Source organism: Haemaphysalis longicornis, unplaced genomic scaffold (genome assembly GCF_048455015.1).
Source record: "Haemaphysalis longicornis isolate Haplotype H1 unplaced genomic scaffold, Haemaphysalis longicornis Haplotype H1 scaffold_12, whole genome shotgun sequence".
Classification (NCBI taxonomy): domain Eukaryota; kingdom Metazoa; phylum Arthropoda; class Arachnida; order Ixodida; family Ixodidae; genus Haemaphysalis; species Haemaphysalis longicornis.
Window position 1 is genome coordinate 5153335 of NW_027526225.1, and position 20192 is coordinate 5173526.

The window sequence follows — 20192 nt, forward strand, 5'->3', positions numbered from 1 at the left end:
GACGAACTAATTGCGTAATCATTTATTCTGACTAATAAAGGAAACCCGCGAAATATGAAAAATACCACGTGACGACGCTTACGGGCGCATTGTAAAGCAGCGTCCCCGAACAAAGCTGATTGAAAGCAACTGCTTCGCGTGTTACCCGCCCGAAGAGACAGCGCATCACCTTGATAATAGCATGCATGGAAGGAACAGCAGCAGCAAGATTCGCGGGACGCGTGTGCAGATAAGGAACAAACTCGGTCGCGATTTCTTCTTTCTTTCTTTTGTCTATTTCATTCTGGCTAACTCAGAGGCAGCCTGTTTGAGGGCGTTGCTTTAGGGTGCGCGCGGAGGCGCCGTCACGTGGTATTTTTCATATTTCGCGGGTTTCCTTTATCAGTCAGAATAAATGTGTACGCAATTAGTTCATCTCCGAAAATACCGCAGTTAGATGCCCCTCGTGGTTACCTACAAGTGCCTCATTGACACTTTAGTGATCAGGACAGTATTTCTCGAGTTAGATAATTAATAACAATTAGTTAATTAAGTCTCATAAAAGAAAAAAATACTGTTCGCTTCTTCACAGTACTGCAAACATTATGTACCTGGTTTCTTTCGAGTTACGCCTTTACTTTTTTTTTTAATCTTGGTGCATGATAGTTGGGACACCCTGTATAGGGTTTGTAAATGAGGGGCTCGTTAGAAAATACAGGAAGAAATGCCGGCAGTCTACAACGCCAAAGAAAGCATAGGGGAATGGTTAGAATATTTTTTTACCGTTAGTGACGTTACATTATTATTTTATTATTATTAATCACGTGAGAAAGAAAGAAAGAAAAACACGCGCCCAGAGTGGGGACCGAACCCACGCCTTTCGATTAGATCTCGAATGCCTTACCAATTCGGCTATCTGGGTGACTGTGTTCCGCTTCACTTTCTGGGGTATTTATATATACTACAACTGTATCTGATGCTTGAGGGTGGTAGCCAGCGCCACTCAGACTACACGGGGAGAAGGGGACCTTCTTTTGAACCCCCGGGGCGTGACGCGAACGTCCACAGCCTGTCATAAGCAGGTAACTGGCAGGTAAATAACGGTCCCCTTCTCCCCGTGTAGTCTGAGTGGCGCTGGCTACCACCCTCAAGCGTCAGATACAGTTGTAGTATATATAAATACTCCAGAAAGTGAAGCGGAACACAGTCGCCCAGATAGCCGAATTGGTAAGGCATTCGAGATCTAATCGAAAGGCGTGGGATCGGTCCCCACTCTGGGCGCGTGTTTTTCTTTCTTTCTTTCTCACGTGATTAATAATAATAAAATAATAATGTAACGTCACTAACGGTAAAAAAATATTCTAACCATTCCCCTATGCTTTCTTTGGCGTTGTAGACTGCCGGTATTTCTTCTTGTATATATATATATATATATATATATATATATATATATATATATATATATATATATATATATATATATATATATATATATATATATATATATATATATATATATATATACATAGGTCGAACAAAAGAAGTTTCCAATGGTCCAGAAGAAATATCAAAAAGTAGAGTCCGACGCAAGTCTCAAAAAACAAAAACAAACATGTTTACTAACGTTTCGACTGGTGGTCCAGTCTTCATCGGAGTAACATTTACAGTACACTGCAGAACGCTTTTATAGGTGCGTGTGGAGAGAGGAGGAAGTTGCGCTACAGTGCGCCCTCTTTGAAAGAAATCATACGTCATCATTCAGCAAAACAAGAAAAAACGCAAGACATACACATGAGAGGGAATGCACTGCCCTCCCTCTTTTTTGGGAGAAAAGGTGCGCTACAATGCGCCCTGTTTAGAAGTAGTTATTGGCAAGTGGTACAACAAAGAGAAAAGAAAAATGCAAAGGGGCGTCTTGGAAGGAGGTAAATTGGCGCCTCTCCTCATAGGAATTAACAGAAGAAGCGGGGGCGGGGAAGAGAAAGGAGTAAAGGCGGCAGAACGAGATAAGGAAGTGGGGAACGCGCGTCAGCACGTCATCGCTTTTCGTCTTAGGAATGTGTCAACAGAAGAAGCGGGGTGAAAGCGGCAGAACGAGATAAGGAACTGGGGAGCACGCGTCAGCGCGCCTTCGCTTTTCGTCTTAGGAATGTGTCACGTGAAGCCGGCGCTATGTGGCTAAGCCGGCGCTAAGAGGCTAATTGAGTGAACCTGGAGGGATAAAGCCGGCGCTGGTATGCCTAAAAAGAGGATTGGTCACGCAAGAAGCGAACGGAAGAAAGGCGAGTAATTATTGTGGCAAACATGTCAACGCGCCCACGCCTTCGTTCAGCCCAGAGGATGCGGTTTTGAACTTAAATATGAGATATGATTCGCGAACTTCGCGTGCGTGGTTGCTGTTGAAATTGGATTCAATTATTGTTACCTTCAAATTATTAAATGAATGACCCGGGATTCCGACGTGACGGGACAAAGGAAGGTTAGGAAGAGACTTGGCGTGTGCCCTATGATTGTTGAACCTTAATCTAAAAGCGTTCGCCGTCTGGCCAATATATTGCAGATGGCAGGTATTGCACTCGAGCCGGTAAACTACGTTGGCGCTGTCACAGTTAAAATTTCCCTTCAGTTTTACAGAGAAGTGCGAGGCGGTGCTAGAGGCGGTTTTTGTTTTCGTCATGTGGGGGCATACCTGACAACGAGGCTTGTTGCAGGGCCCACAACCGGTCACTGGTGAATGGCTGAGCCTCGAAGATGTCAGAATGTCGCGCAGGTTTTTGTTTCGCCTATAGACAACACGTGGTGGTTCGGAAAATATAGATGCTAGTCGAGGACTTTGATTTAATATGTTGTGATGCCTTCGAAGTATGCCAGAAACATTCGGCACAGATGCGGAGTGAGTGAGAACTAGGTTACTTGAAGGGCGTCGGTCGGCTGGCTTCCTGGAGTTAAGGAGTTCATTACGGCTCAGCGCTCCTGCTCGGCGAATGGAATCGTCAATTAATTGGAGCGGGTACTTTTGTTTGAGCAGATCGTTTTTTAGTCCCTCACAGTTGGAAAGAAAATCTGTTTCCTTGGAGCATATCCGGCGGAAGCGGTGCGCTTGACTGTAGGGTATGCCCGTTTTCCAGTGCTTAATGTGACTACTTTGAAAATGCAAATATTGATGGGAGTCCGTCGGTTTTCGGTAAAGGGTGGTCTCTAATTTGTTCTGCGAGACAGATACCGTCACGTCGAGGAAGTTGATGCTGGTAGCGGAAAACTGGTGTGAGAAAGAAATGTTAGGGTGGACCGCGTTAAACTCGGCTATAAATCTTAGGAGATTGGATTCTCCGTGTGGCCAAATCAGAAAGACATCATCGATGAAGCGCTTGTAAAAAAATGGCTTCAAGTCGACGCTTGCAAGGAACTCCTCCTCGAGGACTGCCATGAAAATATTTGCATAATTTGGCCCTATCCTTGTGCCCATGGATGTACCACTGACTTGAACATAGTGTTTGCCATTGAACTCGAAATTGTTTAGCTCAAGAATCAATCTCAGTAATAAGGCCAATGTGGAATTCTCGACGGGCTTAGGCTCCCGTGATTCACTGTAAGCGTGGATCACGGCTTGTATTCCATCAGAGTGGGGAATATTGGTATATAGTGACGTGACGTCCATGGTGACAAGCAGACAGCCACTGGGAATCTCAAGGTCCAATATTTCAGAGAGAAAGTGGTTGGTATCTCGTATGTATGAAGGAAAGTTAGGGGGAATTTTGTTGATTAAGTTGTCGACATAGAGGGAAATATTTTCGGTAACCGTGCCTATGCCAGATACGATTGGGCGACCAGGGACATGTGCCTTGTGAATTTTGGGCAAAAGGTAGAACCTGCCTGCTATTGGGCTGAGTGGTATCAGAGAACGCACCGTCGTTTTGTCTATTTCTTTGGCCTCCAGTAGTGCTTCGAGGTTTTCCTTGACAATTTCTTTATATTCAAAAGTTGGATCAGATTGAAGAATTTTTGTAAAAGGATGTGTCGGATAATTGTCGGTCTGCTTCTTTGATGTAATCATCTCGATTCATTATCACTATTGCTCCACCTTTATCAGCGGGCTTGATTACAATTTCGTGGCGACATGCCAACTTCTCAAGTGATTCTTTCTCTTTAATTGAAAGGTTGGGTCTAAAAGGCGTCTGCTTTTTATAGGCTTCAAGCACGTCATGTTGTACTGCTCTAATATATAGATCTAGACATTTATCGCGCTGAGTCGGTGGCGTCCAGTGCTTGGAGCTGGGTAAAGAGCCGGCATTGTCCGTGTTAGGGCGCCCATGAAAGAATTCACGCAATCTCATGTTGCGAGCGAAATTGTCTAAATCTTTAAGAAGCTGGAATTCGCTGAAACCTCCCGTTGCTGGACAAAAACTTAGGCCTTTGGATAGTGTGCGAACTTCGATCTCTGTCAGCACAACACTGGACAAGTTCACTAAATTACTGGTGGGGAAGTCACTCTTCTCGGTCATTTTAGAGGATGATGGCATAGGAGGGGGTGATTCAAATTGCTTCGGAGGAGGGACCATGTCGCGAGACATTTTTTTAGACTTCATCGTGGCTATTGAAGACTTTTTCTTGAGTTCAAAGACAGCTAGAGAATCAGATTCATGTTTGGTGAGAAGAGGCACCAAAGTCGATTCTTGCTCATGCACAGATTTAACTTCCGATTTGTAGTGATCTAAAACAATACTGGTTAATTCTAGAGATGCAGAAGTTAGGACATTTTTCCATCTAGCTTGGTTATGAGGGGACAATTCAGACGTAGCGGGTTCTAATTTCAACATGAGACCTTTCGGAACAGCAGATTCATTCAAATAGTGGGTGAGTGAGGTGACGTGCAATTCAAAGCGAATGCGTTTTTCTGCCAATTTTCTAGCATTTTGGAAGTTCCTAGACACGGTTAAAGGAGCAGATTTACCAGTGTCTAAGGTGGGAAGTCAATTTTGGCGGTTGCTTGTTGAGGGCTCAGCATCGCTGCTCCGAAGGTTGTAGCGGCGGGGGCTTGGCTGGGGTCTGTGCGGAGCCGACGGCTGGGGTAGATGGCCCACGGCTGGAGCCGATGGCGTGTTTCTCTGTGGAACCGATGGCGTCCTATTATGTCGGGGGGAGTCCTGGGTTGTCTGGCTCCGTGGATCAGCTGAAGCGAAGCTGCACCACGTAGTATCATCGCTGGGTCTTCGAAAACACAGGCGCCGGATATGACTGGCCATGATGGCGACTCCCTCAAAACTGACGTGAAGTCCGTCGGCAGCTAGTACCCGTGCCGCCGGGAGCCACTCCAAGCCATGGTCCAGGTAGAATGTAGTCCGGGAACGGCGGCAGAAGTTACGGAGCAGTTGATTGAAGCGGCAAGCTTCCTGATTGCAGCGGGTCACCAGGGAACGGTTTCGGCCGCCACGACGGCGATCAGTGCTCCTAGGGAGAATTAGGCTGGCGTACACGCGCGACACTTGGGGCCGCTTCCTGGTGATCGCGTCAAGCAGGGAGCGGTATTCTTCGAACACGGCCGTCGCCTTTTTTGAAGGAAGGTCATTGGTGCCCACATTTAGAATAACAGTCTAGGAACCCCTGCCTTCGTGACACAGTGTGGTGCATGCGTCAGCGATGTGCACGACCTTCTAGACTCCATCCCAGACAGTGCCAAGACTGTTATTCTAAATGTGGGCACCTCGACTAGCATCTATATTTTCCGAACCACCACGTGTTGTCTATAGGCGAAACAAAAACCTGCGCGACATTCTGACATCTTCGAGGCTCAGCCATTCACCAGTGACCGGTTGTGGGCCCTGCAACAAGCCTCGTTGTCAGGTATGCCCCCACATGACGAAAACAAAAACCGCCTCTAGCACCGCCTCGCACTTCTCTGTAAAACTGAAGGGAAATTTTAACTGTGACAGCGCCAACGTAGTTTACCGGCTCGAGTGCAATACCTGCCATCTGCAATATATTGGCCAGACGGCGAACGCTTTTAGATTAAGGTTCAACAATCATAGGGCACACGCCAAGTCTCTTCCTAACCTTCCTTTGTCCCGTCACGTCGGAATCCCGGGTCATTCATTTAATAATTTGAAGGTAACAATAATTGAATCCAATTTCAACAGCAACCACGCACGCGAAGTTCGCGAATCATATCTCATATTTAAGTTCAAAACCGCATCCTCTGGGCTGAACGAAGGCGTGGGCGCGTTGACATGTTTGCCACAATAATTACTCGCCTTTCTTCCGTTCGCTTCTTGCGTGACCAATCCTCTTTTTAGGCATACCAGCGCCGGCTTTATCCCTCCAGGTTCACTCAATTAGCCTCTTAGCGCCGGCTTAGCCACATAGCGCCGGCTTCACGTGACACATTCCTAAGACGAAAAGCGAAGGCGCGCTGACGCGTGCTCCCCAGTTCCTTATCTCGTTCTGCCGCTTTCACCCCGCTTCTTCTGTTGACACATTCCTAAGACGAAAAGCGATGACGTGCTGACGCGCGTTCCCCACTTCCTTATCTCGTTCTGCCGCCTTTACTCCTTTCTCTTCCCCGCCCCCGCTTCTTCTGTTAATTCCTATGAGGAGAGGCGCCAATTTACCTCCTTCCAAGACGCCCCTTTGCATTTTTCTTTTCTCTTTGTTGTACCACTTGCCAATAACTACTTCTAAACAGGGCGCATTGTAGCGCACCTTTTCTCCCAAAAAAGAGGGAGGGCAGTGCATTCCCTCTCATGTGTATGTCTTGCGTTTTTTCTTGTTTTGCTGAATGATGACGTATGATTTCTTTCAAAGAGGGCGCACTGTAGCGCAACTTCCTCCTCTCTCCACACGCACCTATAAAAGCGTTCTGCAGTGTACTGTAAATGTTACTCCGATGAAGACTGGACCACCAGTCGAAACGTTAGTAAACATGTTTGTTTTTGTTTTTTGAGACTTGCGTCGGACTCTACTTTTTGATATATATATACATATATATATATATATTTTTTTCTACGTCTTTCTCGTTTGTCTCTGTCTCTACTAACCTTATATATATATATATATATATATATATATATATATATATATATATATATATATATATATATATATATATATATATAAGGTTAGTAGAGACAGAGACAAACGAAAGACGTAGAAAATAGAAATAAATTTACTGACGTTTCAGGGAGTCCTCTCCGTGAAACGTCAGTAAACTTATTTCTATTTTCTACGTCTTTCTCGTTTGTTTCTGTCTCTACTAACCTTATTTTTTTCGCGCTCTGTGTGAGTTTTTATCTTTTCAGACTATATATATATATATATATATATATATATTGTAAGAGGCCTTCAAGGAGACGTCGCTGACTGATAGAGCGGAGGAGACAGACGCCGTTTATTTGGCGAACGCGCAGCCAAGCAGCACTAGCCTCAGGGACGATAATGATCATGTACAGGTGACGAAGATGAAGCATTACTGAAAAGGATGACAGGTGATGATGATTACACAGAAGATTGAAATCAGCGAAATATTGTGCCACGGAGAACTACAGTGCTTACACTAATTGCCCCCCCTCGAGGAAGGCGGCCGCCCGGCCGCTGGCATTTAGGAAGTGCGAGAGTGGAACTTTTTGAGACGGGAGACATGCACAATTTCGGTTCCCCGACAGCGACGGTCCGTGCTGGGAGACACAGGGGTGACCCGATAGTTGACTGGCGACGTCTGCTCCAGAACGGTATAAGGGCCGATGAATCGCCGAAGAAACTTTTCGCATAGCCCAGGCACACGAACGGGAGTCCAGAGTAGAACCTGGTCCCCTGGGCGGTACTGGATACACCGGTGAGAGGCGTCGTACTGGAGCTTGCGGTCCTGCTGGCAGGCTCGCGTGTTTTCACGGGCAATACGGCGGCACTGGTGAAGGCGAGAAATGAATTCGTCAGACCCGGGGACAGCTCCCGTCGCAGGTGCCGAGAACGCGTGTCTATGACGAAGGAGGGATCACGGCCATAAACAAGAAAAAACGGAGCGTACCCAGTTGTTCGTTGGCGTGCCGTATTATACGCAAACGTTACGAATGGAAGGATGGCGTCCCAGTTAGTATGGCTTGGTCCGATATACATGGAGATCATATCCGAAAGTGTACGATGGAATCGTTCCGTGAGGCCGTTTGTTTGGGGGTGATATGAGGACGTCGTTTTGTGGATGGTATGCGATGCACGAAGCAGGTCTGCAATGACGCTTGAAAGAAATGTTTTCCCATGGTCACTTAGTAGAACCCGGGGGGCTCCATGGCGTAAGATCACGTTATGCAAGATAAATTCGGCGACTTCTTGGGAGCAGCCAGAGCGAACAGGGGCCGTCTCTGCATAACGCGTCAAATGGTCAACCGCGGTCACGATCCAACGGTAGCCGGATGAGGTGGATGGTAAAGGGCCGTATAGATCAATACCCACCACGTCAAAAGGTTCCGCCGGACAAGGAATGGGTTGTAAAAGTCCAGCAGACGCAGTTGTAGGGCGTTTGCGATGCTGACACAATGCACAGGAGCTGACATACTTAGCGACGCACCTTGACATGCCAGGCCAGAAGAAGCGAGCTCGGATCCTATCAAACGTTTTTTGAAAGCCGAGGTGGCCAGCAGCTGGGTCATCGTGAAAGGCTTCTAAAATCTTTGGCTGCAAAGCCCGAGGAGCTACAGGCACCCATTTTTCTCCAGCAGGGTGATGGTTGACGCGGCAGAGCACACCGTTGCGGAGCGTGTACTTTACAAGCTGGCGTCGTAAACGGCTGTTAGGAGGCTGCGTCACCCCAGACAGTCGGTCAGTTATGGTTCGGCAGTGCGGGTCCGCCTGCTGAAAAGACACCAGCTCGGAGCACCCAAAGGATGGCGCAGGGTCGATGGGAGCCAAGGATGTAGCTCGTGCAGCGGAGGAAACATCGCCAGCGGTGTTTGATGTCGACCCGAGGGGACATCGTGACAAGGCATCCGCATCAAGGTGTTTCTTGCCTGATTTGTACTGTACAGTGTAGTCGTACTCCTGTAATCGCAAAATCCACCGTCCGAGCCGGCCGGAAAGGTTCTTCAGCGTCGATAACCAGCACAAGGCGTGATGATCGGTCACTACGGTGAAGTGGCGGCCGTATAAGTAGGGACGGAATTTTTGTACCGACCAGACGACAGCCAGGCATTCTTGTTCAGTAATGGTGTAGTTTTTCTCTGCGGAACTGAGAGTGCGACTGGCATAGGCCACAACACGCTCTCTAGATTGGTTATCGCGCTGGAGAATAACAGCACCAATTCCGTACCCGCTTGCATCCGTATGTAATAAGGTTGGTTTGGTGTCGTCGAGATGGGTCAAGACGGGGTCCGAGGTAAGCGCGTCTTTTAAGGCTTGAAATGATTTTTCGCAGTCCTCAGACCATACGAAGGGCGTGCCAGAACGAAGAAGCTGGTTTAGCGGAGACGCGAGGCTGGCGAAGTTGCGCACGAAACGTCGAAAGTAGGAAGCCAGGCCAAGAAAGCTGCGGAGCGTCTTCTGTTGCTGCGGGCGTGGGAAGCTCATGACTGCGCTAATCTTCTCAGGGTCGGGCCGGACACCTTCTTTGCTCACGAGATGGCCAAGGACCTTGATGGCCTTGCTGGCAAAATGACATTTTTTTGTGTTGAGCTGTAGGCCGGCGGTAGCGAGACAGGTCAGCACTTCATCTAGCCGCTGCAGGTGCTGAGAGAAGGTGGACGAGAAGACAACGATGTCGTCCAGATAGCACAAACAGGTCTTCCACTTTAGGCCACGTAGAACAGTGTCCATGAGTCGCTCAAAGGTGGCGGGCGCATTACACAACCCGAACGGCATAACATTAAACTCGTATAAGCCGTCGGGGGTACAGAACGCTGTTTTCTCCTTATCGGCCTCGTACATTGGTATCTGCCAATACCCGGAACGTAAATCCAGGCTTGAAAAATATTCAGCTCCTTGCAAACAATCCAAAGCATCGTCAATCCTTGGCATCGGGTAGACATCTTTCCTGGTAATTTTGTTAAGGGCTCGATAATCCACGCAAAAGCGAACTGACCCATCCTTCTTTCTAACTAATACAACAGGAGAAGACCAGGCACTCGCGGAGGGACGAATTATGTCTCGCTTAAGCATATCTGAGACATTCTCTTCAATTATTTTTCGTTCAGACGCCGACACGCGATACGGGCGGCGGCGTATGATGTGAGGACTGTCTGTCTGTATGCGGTGTGCTGCGGCAGTGGTCTGGCCTAACGTTTTAGAAAAGGAGTCGAAAGACAAACGGTGCTTGTCCAGTAAGGCCAATAAGGACTGTGCCTCTCCTTGCGTGACGTCGGGGCTAATGGTGGCGGTCAGCGCTGAAGTAGAAGGAAAAGGCCGCGGCGGGGAATGATATGCCCGTTGACGAAAGCCATATGGAGGTCGGTAGGTGCTGCGGTCCGGTATAAGGCCTGCACGTTCGTCTTGCTGACGCCGTCGACAAAATCGGGCAATATGACCCCTGATACCACAGTAGAAGCAAGTGGGTCGGGGGGGTCGCCAAGGAGCATAGTACTGGCTGTACGGCTCAGGGAGTCTCGGAGAAAGGGCAGACAAATGACTCTGAGCAGGCGCAGGATGCGGGAAGACTGGCTGTAGCGGGCTCATCTCGGCGTACTGAGCCACGTGCTGTGGAGCGGCGTGTTCGGTAGAGGGCCCGCTTTCCATGAGACGCAGTTCTTCTTTAACCAGGTCACGCAAAGTGGCGCCAGAGGAGAACTGGCGATCACCAGAGAGTCCAGAGGTCTTCTGCGCCTGAAGTTCTTCCCTAATGATACTACGTATCAAAGAGCGCAGCTCCGTGTCGGGTGGAAGGCAGGCTGGTGGGGTATCCCGCTGGATGCGAGCGGACTGCAGAGCATCCAAGCGCTGGCAAATCGTAACTACGTCGCGTACGGTGGTGGGATTCTGAGCGACGAGAGCATTAAAGGCAAATGTGCTAATGCCTTTCAGAAGGTGCCGGACTTTGTCGTTCTCCGGCATGTCCTCGTTCGCCTGGCGACAAAGCGCAAGCACATCCTCAATGTAAGACGTGTAGGTCTCACCTACATGTTGAACGCGCTGGGAGAGTTTCTTCGTGGCGCTCTCCGATCGGCTCGCCGATGTGCCAAAAATCTTGCGAATCTCCTCCGTAAACGTATTCCAATCTCCTAGGCGATGTGCGTTGTTATAAAACCACGTCCTAGCCACTTTGTCAAGGCAGAACGGGACATTATAGAGCTTCATAGAGTCATCCCACCGATTAAACGCACTCACTCTGTCGTAATAGTCGAGCCAGTCGTCGACGTCTTCACCGCGAAGGCCAGCGAAGGATCTGGGGTCCCGTTGGCGGCTGGTAACGGTCCACGCAGGAGGCGCAGAAGCCATTGCAGGGGCGGTGCGAGTCGGGACGTCCTGTTCCATTGGCCCGGTTGGCATTTGAAGGCGTCTTCCTGAACGTAGCTCCAGGGGTGCGCTAGGAGAGCCAGAGGGCGGGATCGAGGTGCACCTCCACCACGTGTAAGAGGCCTTCAAGGAGACGTCGCTGACTGATAGAGCGGAGGAGACAGACGCCGTTTATTTGGCGAACGCGCAGCCAAGCAGCACTAGCCTCAGGGATGATAATGATCATGTACAGGTGACGAAGATGAAGCATTACTGAAAAGGATGACAGGTGATGATGATTACACAGAAGATTGAAATCAGCGAAATATTGTGCCACGGAGAACTACAGTGCTTACAATATATATATATATATATATATATATATATATATATATATATATATATATATATATATATATATATATATATATATATATATATATATATATATATATATATATATATATATGTGTGTGTGTGTGTGTGTGTGTGTGATCGTGGGTTTTAATCCCACCCCGGGCGGGCATTTTTTTTCCCCACTTTCTTTCTGTCTTTCAAAATTCTTCATCTATTTCAATGACCTACCGCATTCTTCTTCGCTTCTCTATCGGTAAGCGTTATTCATTTTTCGGTTCAGTTCAGCGAGCTCAGAAAAATAACGGCTCAGGTTCACTTCCGGCAAAAATATCGGTTCGGTTCGGGTCTTCGTTTTGGTTCGGTCATGATTTGACACCCTAATATATATATATACATTTGTGCGTGTGTGCGCGCACATCGCAGGGCTGGTTTCATATGTAGAAATTTGTTGTACAGGGAATGATTAACCCAGGAATTCCGCGTAAGCTGGGGTGTTAAGCGTTTCCATGGTTTGTTCTTCTACAGCAGAAATAAAAAGGGAAATTTATCGGCTTACACTTTGGCAGGCACTTCTGAAAACACAAAAAGAAACAAGTACACTTAACATTTTACTGCAGACAGAAGTTTTGGCTTCCACAGATGGGGTATGACAACGCAGTTGTAGTTTCAACTTTTCATATTAGGTATCTGGCAATTCGAGATTAATAGTTGAAGACAACAAACAGGAAGAAGTAAATTGAGGTCACGGGTAGTGCACGCCTTCAGACACCCCCGACCTTCCTTGTGAACGCATTATAAAAATTGTCATCTGAGAGCTTCCCTCATGTTCTCAACCATAAATTAAAGTTTGTACTTTGGAAAAGCCTCTGTAACGCGGCGTTAGTACCAGCGCGCTGAAATGCCTTCAGCAAAATGTTGTGTGACTGGAGCTTTATAAATCTTTTCTGGTTGCAGAGAACAATGGTGAAAAGCGGAAATTTATAAACGTCACACTTTTTTGTCCTACAGAATGTGCAAGTTAATAAATGTTTGAAGCAGCACGAATAAAAGCACGGACAATTACTATAGTGCCTAATGCAAAATCTGTGCGCAGCTCGAACTGCAGTTGCTGCAGTCTTCTCAGTCACGGCGCAGATCGGCTGCGTCTGACGAACTGATCGCGTAATCAGCGAAGGCGCAGCGGCGCGAGCTGCTGTGACCTTATCTCGCAGCGTGTCGCCGCCGCCGAGTATAGTGTTCAAATCATGTTTGAACCTCCCGCGCAAATGTCACTCAATTGGTTCTGATGAACCGCAAATGCAGGAAGATCGTCTGATGAAAGTGCGAGGGGGCGTAGGGTAGTAAAACGTTTATTTGGGGAAGGCAGGGCTAAAGCCACTTGTTGGGGAAAATGGGATATGAAGGCGGAAATTGCACGGGTTACTTCAGCTCCAGGCACTTTTTCTTCTATTTACTGACAGTTCGGAGGCTTCGCCAGTGTCGTCCTTCGTCAGACGGCAGACCACTTTTGGCTGCAAATTTGCCAATTTCGCGTTATAAAGACTCATCTAATGCGACGGTGCTTCTTGGGGTATGGTGTTTAGATCAATGTGTCGAATGGTGTCTGAACGATGTGCATTAAAGAATGGGCATACACATATTAAGTAGTGAAGGTCTGCTTTGGCGTTCGTGTTGCAGTAGGGACAATGTGGGGGTGAGGGTGTTGTGGGGTCCTTTGTCCACTTCTGAATGATATGTGGGGTGTAAGCTGCATTGGCGCTAAGCTTCTTGATGAATACTTCTTCGGCTCTTGTTAATGTGGGCATGTTAGCGAGATAACCTAGTGGGGTCACTTGTTCGTACAAACATTTCTTGCGCTTTTTGAGTCACTGGATGAGTATGGCAGGTGAAGTAGCCGAGGTATAAACCAGCGGAGGTGTGCACTGAGAGAGATGACCATAGCAGCGCGTGCCGCCCTCCCCCTCGCACTTTCGCCAGAGCTCCTTTGTTTTCTTTCTGCCTTCGTTGTCTCATTCACTCTCTCGGTTACGCGGATATCTCCGCCGCCGTCGCCGCCGCCGCCAAACCACTGTACCGGGCGCCAAAGTGCTGCGCGCTAAAACACATTTTGCACTTCTCACCCCAAACACTTTCAATTCTCTTCCGGCATTTCGGCCATACGACATTCTCAGGGTCTGCAAACATTACCAGCGATACCAGTTCAATGGCCTCGCCAGTGTTGATGGTGACATCCTGATATAGAGGGAACTTTGCAACCATATTGTCACACTACAGGGCACCTCCATATGCCCGGCGAACTCCGTCATGTACGCGCAGGTCATGATGCAGCCGCGAAATTGGCGCTTACCGCCATTCTCGCGAGGTTGTGCGTATTCTCCCGGTTAGTTCGTTTTTCCTAATGATGTAGTCACCCGAAAAGGCTGTGTAAAAAAAGGACCCTAAGGAGTTTTAGCATGCTGTGCATTGTGTGTGTTCTGTGTGTTCCGTTTGTGCTGGAACCCGACTGCGCATGTGCGCATTCGTTCCGGTAGGGTGGCTTGGTTCCACTGACGGGCGTCCGCCTTCGCCGTTCCCGCGCATTCGTTCCGCTGAGGTGTGGTCCCCACCGCCGTGCACGCGCACGCATGCGCACTCGGGTCCCGGTACAAACGGAACGCACGGAACGTGCGGGACACACGGTATGGAAAAACTTTATATTCTTGAGAGCAACAATAGTGTGTCGATAAATAGACGTGCAGATGGGCTGCTAAGAAAACGCTGAAATAAGGAAAGGGGGGAAGGAACGCCGAAATGAGGCTTTGAACATTGCCTAGAAACTGTTGTGGGTGCGGATTGGCTTTGATCAACAGGAGGAGTTCCACCAATAAGAGGTTGGCGTTGATAGTCATTTCTCACCAGAAATAGAGTGGACAAGCAGACAAGTTTCAAATATAACAATAAAACCATTTTGTAGAGAGAATAAAGAGTTTTAGGCAATATTGTTCACAATGAAAAATATTTAACGAGAATTTGGCAGCGCTATGTGCGCTGTATTTTAACTGGTTAAGAGAATTTGACAGTCTGAAAATACCCCTAGAGTGACTTTGTAAAATCTTTGATCGCCGGGACCGAAGACATTCAGTTGTTTCTAGGGCTTCGGTGCCCTTCCCTATGTATTCGCCGCGAGCTCGACATGTAGGTGGCGACAGTGTCGCGCTGCTAGTGTGGATGCTCCGCTGAGCGGCCCGTAAGAATGCACACTGTGGGCGCGCTTCGTGCCTTTTTTCCCCCGTATGTGCGCACGAAAGGTGCAAACAAGAGTGGTATAATGTAGTTCGGTTCCTCAACGTTCAATGTATAGCATGGAAGCGGCAGTCAGTTTTCATTACTACGCCAAAAAAAGCGACGACTCATCGGGAATCTCAGAATGGCCGTAATTGTGACAATGAACTTGTACGCTGTGGCTCGTAGCAAGCTCGATCTTTCCAGACTATGGATTTGAGCCTTCAATAACAGCATAAAGAAACAAATCAGGAAGCCGCGATCTCTGAAATTCAGTTTACAACGGCAATCTCAATCGCTTTCACTGGTAGCATGACGCATTCTTGCATTTGTGGGAAGCCCTGAAACGGTAACACTACTTAACTGCCCCGAAATTCTTTCTAAGAGCTTACGATATTTTTTGTGTGTTCAAAAGGCAACATAAAATTACTGAATTTTGATCAGCGCAGAGATATAAATGTAACCGCTCTAACGGGTCTTTTAAATGAAATTTTAACGACTCTGAAGGAAGGTTTGATGAATAACGGTTTCGGATCACTTATTTACGGCTTTCGTCGCAAGTGAACTTGCGAATTGAATTGTCAACGCACGCAGTACAATCAACATCTCATGTTTAGCTAGGTTTTCGCAAAGTGACAAGCAGGTTTACAGTGTGCAAACCAAGCTTCTGGGACCTCACAGTGAGCAAAAATTTTCTGTTACGGCTGCTATGTTGACAATTTGCGTTGCTTTTAAAATCTAACAGGTGCCTGCAACAGCGAGATGTGTTTGCATTCTTGCGTATAAGGTTGCTTACGAACCCTAAAGATGGCAATAAATGAAGTTGCGCTGTTGCAGATGTAGTAAAACATTTCCTTTTTTATTTCTCGTTGCGAATCAGCGCAACGGGTTCCCGGTAACTACTTTGTTTTGTAAACTGAATATCGCTTTTGTCATGGCATTTAATTCTTGAGGATTGGTTAAAAAATGAAATTCTGTGCATTTAGTTTTTTTTCGCGAAAGGGGGGGGGGGGGTGGGGGGGCTCCTGCCAACGTTGCAAGAGCAGCGAGAAGAGAACGCATGTAACGCGAAAAGCCAAACTATGGTTACCAGTATTACTTACAATCGAAACTACACATAGGCGTCATGTTCTGTAGCGGTGAAAAAGCAGTACGTATTTTCAAAACTGATTAACCCCCCTTTGGTCCGGGATTGTCCAGGAATTGTGGCTCGCCTTTCAAAATTGTATTGAAAGCAAGCATTGTGGGAAAAAATTAAAAAAAAAACAGCGAGTCATGGCACACACCCCTCACACATGTGGGCAACAACGCGCATTATATTACGCGTTTTCTTTTCTTTCTTTAAACTTATGTCCACCTTAAAAGGTTAAGACGGGACCATATTAGGCATTTGGTTATGCTGAGTGAGACATTTCTGGACAAGGTGATTCATGTCGGATTTGAAAATGATCTATGTAGAAAATGACACACGAAATGCCACATAACACTCGCAAACTCACAACTGCTTAATTTTACCGAGAAATCTTCCCTAAATACTCTTGCGCATCCATAGAAACGTATTTTAAATAATACTTAAAATTAGCAACTCGATACAGTTGAATAAATGTTTATTCCTCCTCCTCAGTATAAACGACAGTCCAAAAATGGTATTTATTTTAGGAAAGGTACGGGAAGGACACGATCACACATGGGCGATAGCGCACGGGTCGTGGGCAGCGTAAATATTTTTCTTTGTTTCTTCTTTCTGTAAGGACACAGCGCAATTTTACAAGGGTGTGGAATTTGCACGCGTATGCGCCTTGTCGCTGCTTACCCGTTTCGCGTACTAAACTTTTATCCTTTAAATAATCACCACGCCACCTTCAAAAAGCACCCTTAGACGTTCCCGAAACGGCAGACGACTGCACTCAACAATAAGAAAAGTGCAATGTGTGGAAGCAATGTTTATAACAAGTTTCACACTCAAGCTGTGACCAGGGCGAAGATGTTTCGTGGAATTAAACCAGCGCATTAACCCGCAACGGCCGCTGATTATTGCGTTTCTAGAGAAAATGCGCAAGCGGAGGTAACTAAGTCATTGCTTACTGCCAAACGAGCACACATATTGGCTGTTTTGTCGTGTGCAGCACGCGTCTTGCGCCGCACGCAATGGGAAAAAGCAGACGACGCGAGAGCGCCATCCACACTCACGGCCGGGCTCGACTCTTCTCCCGCGCGCGGGAGGAGGAGAGTCGAGTCCGGCCGTGCCACACTAGGAGCGGTTCGTCCCGCCGCCGCCAGGGGCCGACTGTGTTCGCGCTCGGGGCGAATAGGGTGGAAACAGAGAAGCGCTTGCAGAGGGGTGACACCTTGATGTCGTTGCCATACTGGGTAGTCGGGGAAGAGTGGCGGTGACACACTCCGTGAGGTTATGCGTTCCCCCGAGAAACCCCGCATCGCAATCATAATCACGGGCCTACTTTTGTACAAATCAAGCCGGAGGCGTCTACCATAAACCTACGACCCTTCCTGTCCCGCAATGACCAAGTTCATTCATTTTGTTAAATTATATTCTTCTATCCATTATGTGCTGGGCCATCACCTTCTTTTAGAACCACTATGTTAGCCTTGTCGTCTATCGATTGTCATTTCGCTTAACTACATTGCCAACCCAAGTCCACTTTCCCCCCTAAGTTGACTGCTCGAGCTTGTTTTCTTGCATACGGTTAGCAGAGGCAGTTTCAGCTTACCGATACACTGAGTAGTGATGTTATTGGTGTATACACGTTGTTTTAGCGGTAACAAAAAGACAACTAGCGGAGTCTCTCTGGTAAACTTAAGTTATTAACCTACACAAGACACCATTACGTAGCCTTGTTTATTCATATTCTGTCTTGAAACGAGCTGACCTTATGCTTAACCCCGAATTTATTCAGTTTCCTGTTCAGACGCTTTTAATTTCTGCGTTCAACATAAGCCATCATGCATTTACAATTTCATATTTCTTACACTCGAATTTGCTTGTTTTATTGATTGGTACTTCCACGCCAGGTTCTAAAAAGCGCCAAGTTTAGATTGCCTCCATAACTTGACAATGCGGCAGCAGACGAATTTCCGTGTCCTTGACAGAGCATGGACCCGGCACCGACCTCCGTAACTGCTAGTTGCGGAAGAATCACCGGCTCTGGGTTGGTTTATTAGCCTCTGGATAACCTCGAACACAGGAGGCCGCGGAATGGAAATGTTTGAACGTCGTGAAGAACAACAAACGCGGCGCAGTCTAATTCGGGCTTACCATGTTTGCCCCCATAGGCCTTCTTAGGTTCATGTGATTCCTTAAGCGAGCACAAGTTTACTTCGCTTGTTCCTTCTAATGTGTATCAGATTGTTTCCTTTCTGCGCCTATGGGCCTCGTGCACTGCAGTTTCAAGTAAACATGCAGCGCCACCTGGGATCGGCGGCGGAATTTTTTCCGTAGAACAAATAATCATAAAGAGCAGTTCGCTACGGGGCTCAATTTGAACAACCGGAAAATTAGTATACAACAATTACCACGTTTTATTCAATTCACAATTGTTATATTAATAGAAATACTCCGCTGGCGAGTTGTGCGGGAATACAAGCAGGAATAATTTAGAAAGCGCCCCTTCTCCAATAAAAACAGACGACAGTACACGGATCAGCTGCCTGCGACGCCGACGTGCGCAAAGCACATAGTACCCGAAAAGAAATAAAAGGAACATATCCATAGGTGCATTTGCGTACGTGCACGCTACTTGGCGTAAGACTGCTGCGAAAAAATGGTGTGTATCCAACAAAACGGAACGAATGTTTATTTCTGTAGCGCCTCAAATAGCCTTTGGTGTCAGTATAATCTGTGCACGCATCAGAAAATACATGGAACATCCAACGAATATGCATGCTTCAATTGTACGTACTCATACCAGCAAAATATAACGCTTTAAAATGAAAAAAGACACGTAAATGTTTACGCTACACAGGGACACAGCAGTAAACAGATGGACACACACCAGCCACAATTCGGAGAAAAAGTCCTGTGTTGTATGTAGGAACAACAGACTAGCATCATCACACCACATATTATTGCTGAATACTGGGAATAGGTTATCGACATCTCTTATTTAGTGTTGCTCACTACTTATACGCGGTGTGACGAATTCTGCTGAAAGTTATATCTGGATGCAGGATACTTACGCGCGTACTGTTCACCGCCTGCAGTGTTGTGAGTGAGTAGTGAAAATAGTTGTTAGTTCTGAGGGCGACATAATGCTCACATTGGTTACACGCGAAAAACTTAAACGTAGTTTCAGCCAGTATAGAATCTGCTTGTGGGTTACCGTGGTAGCGGGACTGAGGTCCCGCGTAACCACAAGCGATCACACACCGCGCAAGAGAAGCCAAATTGGTTGGTCCCAAGTCACGCAGTCTCACTGGAGAAACGTTCAGCGGGGTGGTAGGCCCACCGAGGCCTTGCGTTTTCCTCCTCGAGATATTCGGGGTCCTGTGGGGCATCGCGCGTGCTTACTCCTGGTGTTTACATACCCCATGACTAGCTTTACGTCATTTTGTCGGGAACATATCGCGTGACTAGCTTTACGCGATTATACGGGATTTTGGCGGGAACATGTCACGTGACTAGCTTCACGTAATTTTGGTCACGTGTGTTACGTGATGTTGCATGGTCATGGAAGCTAAGTAACGCGACATGAGCACAGTTACGTGATTTGGGTCCCGTGATTAGGTTTACGTGATATTACGCGATTTAGGTGACGAGACTAGTTTTACGTGATTGTAAGCGGTATCTAAGCTAGGCTGAGGTAGGTGCACCTGTAACAGGTGGTTGCTAGGCAACGCCAGGCGGCGCGAAGCTGAGCTAAGCTTTCTGGTAGCGCTCCACGGCTGAACTAAAAGCTTTAAAAGCTAGGCTGTTAAAAATGAGTTCCTATTGGTAGAAATGAACTTAGAAGAGGGCTAAGGAATCTGCACATTAAACGGGTAACTAATTAGGTAATATTTATGTCATATCAGCGACCGTTTAACACCTATTTACATCATCATCTTTTAATGCGTCGACATTCCAGTTTCGCTATTATAGGCGCCCTGAAGATTTAATACTGGTTTATTAAAAGGACTGCTTTGTATTGATAACACCGATAAAAAAATTAGCAGTGGCTTAGCTCGGCTATGCC